Raw genomic sequence first — 9,989 nt, forward strand, 5'->3', positions numbered from 1 at the left:
TTTACTTTTGCTCTAATCAGTGAGCAACATATCACTGTCATCTATTTGAATATCAGTTATGTTCAATAAGTATCCAGTAATTATTAGAAGTAATAGTACAGCTAATAGAAGACTAAGAATACTAAGAACTGGGGTTGATAAAAAGGTGAATTTTATAAATTACAAGCTTCAAGTAACTTCACTTGTTAGGAAAATTTAACAAATAACCAAAGAACCCAGTGCAATAAAAGAAGATATATTAAGTACAATCAGACTGAACTGTAGTAAAGGGTTGAAAACGAAGACAAATACTAATGGTTCTGAAGCATCAAGAGAGAGAATGGGGAGAAATGACTGACCAGGAAATCAAGGCACTTAGTGGGGACAAAAACAATATCTGAAAGTAAGTGAGGCCATGCTAAAGAAATCTGAGTGGGGATAAACATATTCAAACACATCTCTTTTTTAGAGATAAATTGTTCCAGATGCTGGGCAATATTAGCAAATGTTCCCTTTCTGCTTTGGATTTCCTGATAAGTTCTCTATTTGTATCTTCCTTGTGGAATTTGACAGGGCACTGGCCTAGTGTGGGGTTAGAACTAATTATTAATGTATCAAAAGTATAAAGGAGGCTTGTGACCATAGAGAGCACCAAAGGATGTAGAACAAGATATGAAAAAATGGTAAAAGAAGCCGGGCGTGGTGGCACATGCCTATAATCCCAGAGGATTGGAAGGCTGAAACAATAGGATCTTGAAGCTGGAAGCCAGCCTCAGCAATGTGAGACCCTCTGTCTCTAAATAAAACACAAAATAGGGCTGGGGATGTGGCTCAGAGGTTGAGTGCCCCTGAGTTCAATCCCTGGTACCAAAAAAAAAAAAAAAAAATGGTAAAAGCAAAACAGGTTTGAAGCACATTATTTAATGAGTACAGAAGTTAATTTGGGGTTTCAAATCAATCTTTATTAACTTAAAAATACCCTGTTCTATAATGACTCTCATTTAATGTAACTATAAAACTCAAACACTTTATTATTTTCAATTAAAATCAGTTAATGTTTAAGTATCATTTACTTTAAAAGTCTAGTTTTTATTTCAAAATCAACACAGTGCATATACTATGCAACTAATTAAAATTGATTACCAGATATTTGGGAAGCAACCCTATTATTGAATTAATTTATAATTAAGTGCATATATCCTCAATTGCTTAATCTCATTACTTTAAAATATTTCTTTTCATAATGCCACTTTAGATATTCTAATGGTGATCATCATTATACATTAAAATGTGTATAACCTCAGGAAGTCATTATGAATTTTTATGTAGGATCCTATAATTCAATAAATTTGCTTTTAAAGAGCTGAGGGACTTCCAGGACCCAGATCTTGCTGTCTAACATTGCTACTGAATAAGGGAACCACAGTTCCTTGGAGAAATGATTGATTCTAGGGATGGAGCAGAGAATAGACAACATAAGCCTGGAACATGTTATACTTCCAAAAAGTAAGGAAGTACTAACACAGTAAGTAAGTTATCAAAAGATGCAGCATGTCAAAGACACATGGAAGCTGTCCTGAAAAAGTTTGCAATGGACAAAGCTAGAGAAATTTGAGTTTTGGGTCATAATCCACAGAACATAATAAATACCCATGAGTCCACATTCATATCAATAAATCATTGAGTAATAAGTGAATAAAAACTGAGAATAAACAAATCTATATAAAAAATTTTCAAATAATATATGTAGACTCTCCACCTTCAAAGGAGTGGAGCTTCTTTCCCTGTCCTTTGTGTGTTGGTTGTGCTTGGTGACTTGGTCCCAAAGTGTACTATGTGCAAACATTGAGAGGAATGTAACCACAGTGGGGAAACCTGGCCAGCATCCCCTCACCAGGTAATCATTATCAGCAATGAGCTGTGATGGTAACCTGTGTCCTTGATACTATGTGGTGAGAATGGCATTTCACCTCTGTGGTCTTCCTCCCCCATTGTGGTTTGGATATGAGCTGTCCCCCCAAATCTCCTGTGTTAATGCAGGAATGTTAGGAGGTGAAATGATTGGATTATGAGCACTGTACTCAACTCCATCCTAACATGAATGGACTAGTAACTGTAGGCTGGTGGGGCATGGCAGGAGGAGGTGGGTCACTGGGGGCATGCCCTGGAAGGGGTCATCTTCTCTATGGCCCCTTCCCAGCTCCCTGCTTCTTCACCATGAGTAGTGTTCCTCTGCCATGCCCTTGTGCCATGATGTCCTGCCTTGCCTTGGGCTCAGAGCCCAAGATGGCCTACCATGAACTGAACCTCTGAAGCCATGGGCCAAATTAAAATTTTCCTCCTTTAAGTTGTTCTCATTGGGTATTTTGGGCACAGTGACAAAAGGCTAACTAGCACCTCCCCGAAATGCACAGTCCCAGCATAACCATAAGGAAAACATCAGAAAAGCCAAAATGAGGAACATTCAACAAAATACAGGACAGCGATCTCAGAGATAAAATACAAAGTGATCCCTATGGTTGCCCTAGCTTACAGCAGGTGAGAGTATCCAGTGGCAGAGCAGGGAGGGAAAGCCCAAGCAAAGCCTGGCTGTCCCCTGAGTTAAGAATCAGCAGAGGCCAAGGTAGCTGGAATTCATGGAGCAGAGAAGGGAAAGATTAGAGCTATGCAGAGAGTAAGCCCAGACCAATCCCCTGAATACTTTAACTGAGTCATGTGAGTGAAGAAATGGTGGAGGCAAACAGAAGCAAGCAGAACAATCCTTAGATCTCACTGAAGGCTAAGGACAGTATTTCCTCCCACCACCAGGGTGGAAAGAGCTCCTGACCTGTGGGCACAGAGGAGGAACCACAGAAGGCTACTCCCTCTTAGAGGGGCAACAATATCCCTACAGTAATGGCTGTCCTGGTCTACCTACCAAAGCTCTAAGTCAAGCCTGAAAAAGAGCAAACATTTTTAAAGAAATTAACTGCATCCCAGACCAACAAGATCAAACTGTTTTTAAAGAAATTAACTACATCTCAGAGCAAAGGTCAACATGGATTAAGAAATACAGGAATCTCTTATTGAACAAGATAAATCCAAAATGTATAAAACCAAACCTCCCATACCCAAAAAACTAATCCAAAGAAGCAGGAAAATATGGCCCATCATAAGAAGAAGGAGGAGGAGGAGGAGGAGGAGGAGGAGGAGGAGAAGGAGGAGGAGGAGGAGGAGGAGGAGGAGGAAGAAAAACACCATTTCTTTAAAGAAACAGATTTAGAAATGACACAAAGAGTCTGGGGCTGGGGTTCAGTGGTAGAGCACTTGCCTTGCACATGCAAGGCCCTGGATTCAATCCTCAGCGCCACATAGAAATACACAAAATATTGAGTCCAACTACAACTAAAAAATAAATATTAAAATAAAAGAGAGATGACAGTACTAGTAGACAAATGTTTGAAAACCTACTATAAATCTACTCCGTGTGTTCACAAAACTGGAGAAAAACTTACACATGATAAGGAAACAAAGAAAAAATATACCAAAAACCCAAATCCAAATTCTAGAGAGAAAAATTATAATACCTGAGCTGGGAAAATTCCAGTAAGTAGAATCACCTACAGACTAGACACTAAAAAACCAGTGAGTGAACTTGAGGACGAAAAATGAAACCAGGGGGAAATGCTGGAAAAAGTAAATTAAACTGGGAAATAGCATGAAGCAGACTAACATCTGTGTAATGGGAATTCCAGAATAAGGGAAGAGGAATGCAGAAGCCAAAAACTTGTGACAGCATATTATGAGGAACTCTTAATTAAAACAAAATAAATTCGAATAAACAACAAACACAATTCTCATAAACAACAAGGCAACCGATTTTAGCTGACTTTTTGCCAAGGAAGGATGATATACAGACAACAAAAAAGAACATAAAGAGATGCTCAAAATCATTAGTCTTAAGGAATTGCAAATTAAAACATTACACACAATATCACAATGGCAAAACTTAAAACAATTGACTATCCTTAGTATTGGCATAGATACAAAGCAATTAGTATGCTCGTGCAATGTTGGTTGGAATGTAAATGATACAACTTTAGAAAACAATTTGACAGTTTTTAAAAAGTTAAACACACACTTACCATACACTACAGCCAACCCACTCATAAGAATTTATGCAAGAAAAATGAAAGCATGAGTCCCGGCATGACATACAAATATCATAGGAGTTTTGTTTGCAATAAAACCTGGAGGAATGATAAAAAGGTTAATCTTTTTAAAATCTTAGTGTAATTATATATATTTATATTTATATATTTCTACATATGTCATATACTTTAATCATAGTGTCATGATATATGATACATATATCATGACACCATATGATATTATATATCTCACATATATGTCAAAAGTTTTATATATATATATATATGTGTGTGTGTGTGTGTGTGTGTGTGTGTGTGTGTGTGTATACGCAGCTTATTGGAGGGGAAATTGAAGCAAAACATGGTAGTCATGATTTTTGATGATCACTAAGGTTCCCACCCCTGGTATATATGACCAATATAATCCCTACCCTTTGAGTGTGGGCAGGAACTGTGACTATAATAAGACATCGTGCTTGTGATTAGATCGAATTATATGGAAGCAGTGAGAGGACAATACAGGTGTAATTAAGGCCCCAAATCAGTTGACTATGGATTAAACCTAAGGGAAATTATCCTTAGAGGGCCTGACTTAATCAGGTAAGCTATGCTCCTAATACTCCAAAATTGTAATAATAAATGTGCATTGAAATAGACTATTCATTTGTAGTAATTTTTTACACAGCAATAGAAAAAGAATACACGTGAAAAATTGAACTAATGCAGATGATGATATAAATGGTAGTCTGAACGTGAATGAAGATGAAATTAGGTGGAAGAATTCTCAGTAATTCACCAAGAATGCCGCTCACAGAGATAGAGTTAAGAAAAATAAGAATATAATACTGGAAAAAGTATTTATGAAATGTAAAACATAGGTTGAACAGCCAGGACCTCCATATCTGACGGAAGTTCAAGCACACTCCAGAGGCAAGAAAAATAAAGCATCCACAATAGAATATTAAGAATGAAAAGCAATTCTTAAAACCTAATAGAGGCTCAGAACAAATTACATGTAAAGAAATAACCAACTTCTCATCAGCCACCACAGGTGCCAAGAGGTACCATAGGTACTTTGTCTGCAAAGTTTTGAAGGAAGTAACTTAGAATTATATCCCTTGCTAAACTGTTATTCCAAAGAAAGAACTAATGGCACTTCCAAAGATTTAAAGATTAAAAGGATTACTATTCACCAACACTCACTACAAAAACTATTAATGATGTGTATTAACAAAAAAGAAAATGAACAGTGAAGAAAGTAATGGGATCGATAAACAGTGACAATATGAAACATTAGTAAATTATTTTGCTAAATTGAATTAACTATGGATTATTTAAAAAAAGAGCCTTTGTGTGTTTTTAAAAAGATAAATTCAAAACTTTAAAGAAAAATAACTTGATGGGAGAAGGGGACCAAAGTCCTTACTATATTGAGAATAAAAAAGATCCCCCAATTTGTATTTATAACTTTTAGATCATGTTAAATGCTTAATATTAATCACTTAAGATATGAGTAGAAGTTCTAGTTTCTTCAACAGTAAAACAGGTGGCAGTGATAAATAGAGAACATGTATAAAGACAGAATAAAGAATAAAAAGCAGAAAAGAGAAAAAGAATGAAATGAAAAAGCTTAATAAGGGAAGACATAAACAATACCTACAGCAGAAAGAAATAATAGCTAAATAGGACCTCACTGAAATTAAAATGTTTTGCACTGCAAAAGACAGTGTCAAGAGAATAAAGATAGAAGCCACAGACTGGGAGAGTAGGAGAAAATCATTATATAAAACAAAACAAATGATAAAGAACTATTATCCAAAATACACAAAGAACTCTAAAAACTCAACAGTAAGAAAACAAACAACTTGATTTTAAAATGGTTCAAAAATCTTAACAACCACTTCACCAAAGGAGATATATAGATGACAAATAAGCATCATCTGTCATCAGGGAATTGCAAAGTAGAACAAAGAGACATACTCCACACCTATTCGAATGGCCCCAATACAGAATACTGACAACACCAAATGCTGATGAGGATGTGTAGCAACAGGAACTCATGGTTGGTGGGGATGAAAATGGTACAGCCACCTACTGACACTAGTCTCTTCACACTGAACATACTCTTACCATATGGCAAGCCGTCATAGTCCTCCTTGCTATTTACCCAAAGGAGATAAAAATATGTCCTCACAAAACCTGCACATGGATGTTTATAGCAGCTTTATTCAGAAGTGCCAAAACTTAGAAGCAACCAAGATGTCCCCTAGTAGTTAAATGGATAAATACACTGTGGTACAGCCAGACATGTAATTTTCAACACTAAAAAGAAATGTGCTATCATATCAAGTCATGAAAAGACATGGAGGAAACTTAAATGCATATTACTAAGTGAATAAGTCAGTAGAAAAAGGATGTACTATATGATTCCAACCACATAATGTTATAAAAAAAAAAGCAAAAACTATGGAAATAATAAAATGATCAGTGATTGCCAGGATTAGGGAGGAGGAAGGGGTTAATAGGTGGGGCGCAGGAGGAGTTTTAGGAAAGTAACTTCTCTGTATTGTAACTATAGTGATAGACACCTGTCATTATAAATTATCTAAACCCATAAAACTTATACCACCAGGAGTGAACTCTATTGTAAGCTAAGTACTTTGAGTGATCATGATGTGTCGATGTGGCTTAACTAATTGTAATAGATTATTGGGATGTTGATAATAGGGAGGCTATATCAGGTGTGTGGGGAAGGGGTATATGAGAAATCTATTTATGTTCTACTCATTTCTTTTCTGTGAACTTAAAAGTGGCTACTGGGAAGTAATGAGGTAACTGGGGGCACTCCTCTTAGAAGGGATTAATGCTCATTCATGGAATGAGTTATTTCCCACAAGAGTAGATTGTTATAAAAAGAGTGAGCCTGGACCCTGAATCATTCTGATTTCCTGATATCAGATATTTCACCATGTGATCTCTTCTGTACACATTCTCACTGTTGTAATGCCAACTGCCATGAAGCCAAACAAATGGGGCTGCCTGATCCTGGACTTTCGTTCTCTAAAACTGTGAGCTAAATAGAACTCTTTATCAAGTATCCCAGTCTCAGGCATTTTATTATAGCATCAGGCAATGGACTAACATAGATGACACCATTTTTATACTCACTTCCCTTCCAAATAATAGCAAAGGCCATTTTTAGGAAAGTAACTTTCCTAAGCGTGGCCTCCCTCAGACTGACTCTCAAGATTTAGTCTATGGCTGATGTTATCTGACCACCGACATCCTTGCTTCCATGCCGGAAATTATTTCAGAGATCAGTAGTTTAATAATTGAAGTACGTGAAATAATAACTTGTATTTTCTACAAATACAGAGTTTTAGATCCCAACACAGACCTACAGAACAGAATCTCTGATGGTGGCCTCCATCAGCCTGTTTATGACACAAATTATCTAAAGGGGACACTGAGACAGAGGCAGTTCATTTCCAAATGAACAGTGTGTGCGGAAGAGAAGAATGGAATTAGATTTATGTTTTGGAAGGTAATTGTAATAAACCTTTTAAAAGCATATGAATCTGGAAACATCGTAGAGAATGCTTTATACTGGGGAGAGGGAAGCTAACTAAAAGTTAGTCAAAAACTTTTTTTTGTACTGAGGATTAAACCCCAGAGCACTTTACCACTGAGTTACATCCCTAGTGTCTTCCCATTTTTTAAATATTTTTTTCTTTTAATATATATTTCTAGTTTTCAATAGATATTCATTTTATTTATTTATATATGGTGCTGAGAATTGAACCCAGGGCTTCACACATGCTAGGCAAGTGCTCTACAACTGATCCACCACCCCAGCCCCCACTTTTTTTCAAGTTTTAAAATGTGAGAGTATCTTGCTAGGTTGCTTAGGGCCTAGCAAGTTGCTATCCTCCTGCTTCAGAGCCCAAGTTACTAAAAAAAAAAAAAAAATGCATTTAAACTACAAATAACAATAGTGCTTCCAAAATTCTCCTGCATAAAACTAAATTTCAGTATCTCTTTATTGGTTTTGCTCCTGATGCGAACATGAACATTTGATCTAAAAATCATCCTGTAATGAAAAGACTTTAGGATCCAAGGCAAGTGCTAACATTCATTTCTATTAATTGGCAATGAAAGGATTTTGTTAGCGGACACATTGCCTGTCTTTTAATTTCTATCTCATCCTTCTTTCAAGGACATATATCAATTTAGCTTTTGCAGGAATTTTTTAGGGTGGATTGATATTAGATTCATTTTTAACAAAATTTAATGATTCTCAACAGTTATTTCTATAAATAGATACCAGAAAAATGCCATGTTGGTGGAAAAGAGCACTGGTGTGGAAAGGCTTGGTTCTGGAGCTGTCAATGACTACATGAGAAGTATGAACTGTTTGGGTTTCTCCCTTTACTGAGCAAGACTTTGGGATTGGTTTATTTCTAAAGTTTCTTGCAAAAATACTTAACACTATTTCTCCCCAGTACTTAGAGCTTAAAGCCCTGATAAGACTAAGTGTTCATTTGAGCAAGGGAGCCAGAAGGTCAAAGATAGGAGTGGAACAGAAAATGTAAATGCAGGAGTATGTTGAGAATGGGTGTATGTTACTTCTACATTAGTTCTCACCAGTTCTTTCCTAGTTCATGTATGCTTATGTATATGTGTTTGAATAATATATAAACCCCTAGGTAAAATTTTAAAAACCACTCCCCCTCTCCCTGATGCCAATTTCAATTCTTTTTATTAGAATCTCACTTAAACATAGACAAATTAAACCAACTTATGCTCATAACTCTTCTCTAACTAATGTAGCTGCAAATTAGATACAAACCAGATTTCAAAACCAACAAAATTCAAATGAACACCATGAATTAAAACGGAATTATGATGTGTTTGGCTGAAAATAAATTACTCCTACACAACATGAATATTGTAATGATGAGAAACAACACTCTATATTCCCTATGCAATGCCTACGGCCCACTGCAGACTCTTGGCTGGTGGGCTTCTTTCTAGAATATTCACATATTTCTGCCTCTATCCATTGAAGGTATGTCTGCCAAGAGCTTCTTGTGTTTCTCTATCCCTACTGCACACATAGTATGCCAGTTGTACTTCTGAATTTAAACATGAAATTTAATTAAATATTTTGAACATTAAAAAAATTCTTTTAGTTGTAGTTGGACACAATACCTTAATTAATTAATTTATTTTTATCTGGTACTGAGGATCAAACCCAGCGCCTTGTACATTCTAGGCAAGCACTCTACCACTGAACCACAACTCCAGCCCAAATATTTCAAATATTGATAAGCAATTTCAAAAAGAAAGAGACAGATCACTTTTATTTAGAAAAAAAAAAATTCTGAGCTGGGCTCAGTGGCTCACACCTCGGATCCCAGAAACTTGGGAGGCTGAGGCAAAAGGATCACAAGTTCAAAGCCAGCCTCAGCAACTTATCAAGGCCTTAAGACTCTGTCTTAAAATAAAATATAAAACCCAGCTGGGGTTGTGAATCAGTGGTTAGGTACCTCTGGGTTCAATCCCTGGCACCCCCTCCAAAAAAATATTCAGTTGGATGCCTTGAAAAAACTGAATGGTTAAGTTATTATACTATATGTTAGTGAGACAAACATAAAACATAAAATATTAGTCAAAAAATTCCAAACATCTAGAAAATAATTATTGCCTTACAATGAATTTAAGTTCTCTATTTTAAAGAAATAATATTAGTATGAATTTTGTGCACAGAGATGTACACAAAGATTTAGTCACAGGGTGGCTTTATACACAAAAAGTTAAACATTTTCAGGAATAAAATTTTCTATGTCATATGGTGATGAGTTTAATGGATGATGAATG

This window comes from Urocitellus parryii, chromosome 13 (genome assembly GCF_045843805.1).
Source record: "Urocitellus parryii isolate mUroPar1 chromosome 13, mUroPar1.hap1, whole genome shotgun sequence".
Taxonomy (NCBI): domain Eukaryota; kingdom Metazoa; phylum Chordata; class Mammalia; order Rodentia; family Sciuridae; genus Urocitellus; species Urocitellus parryii.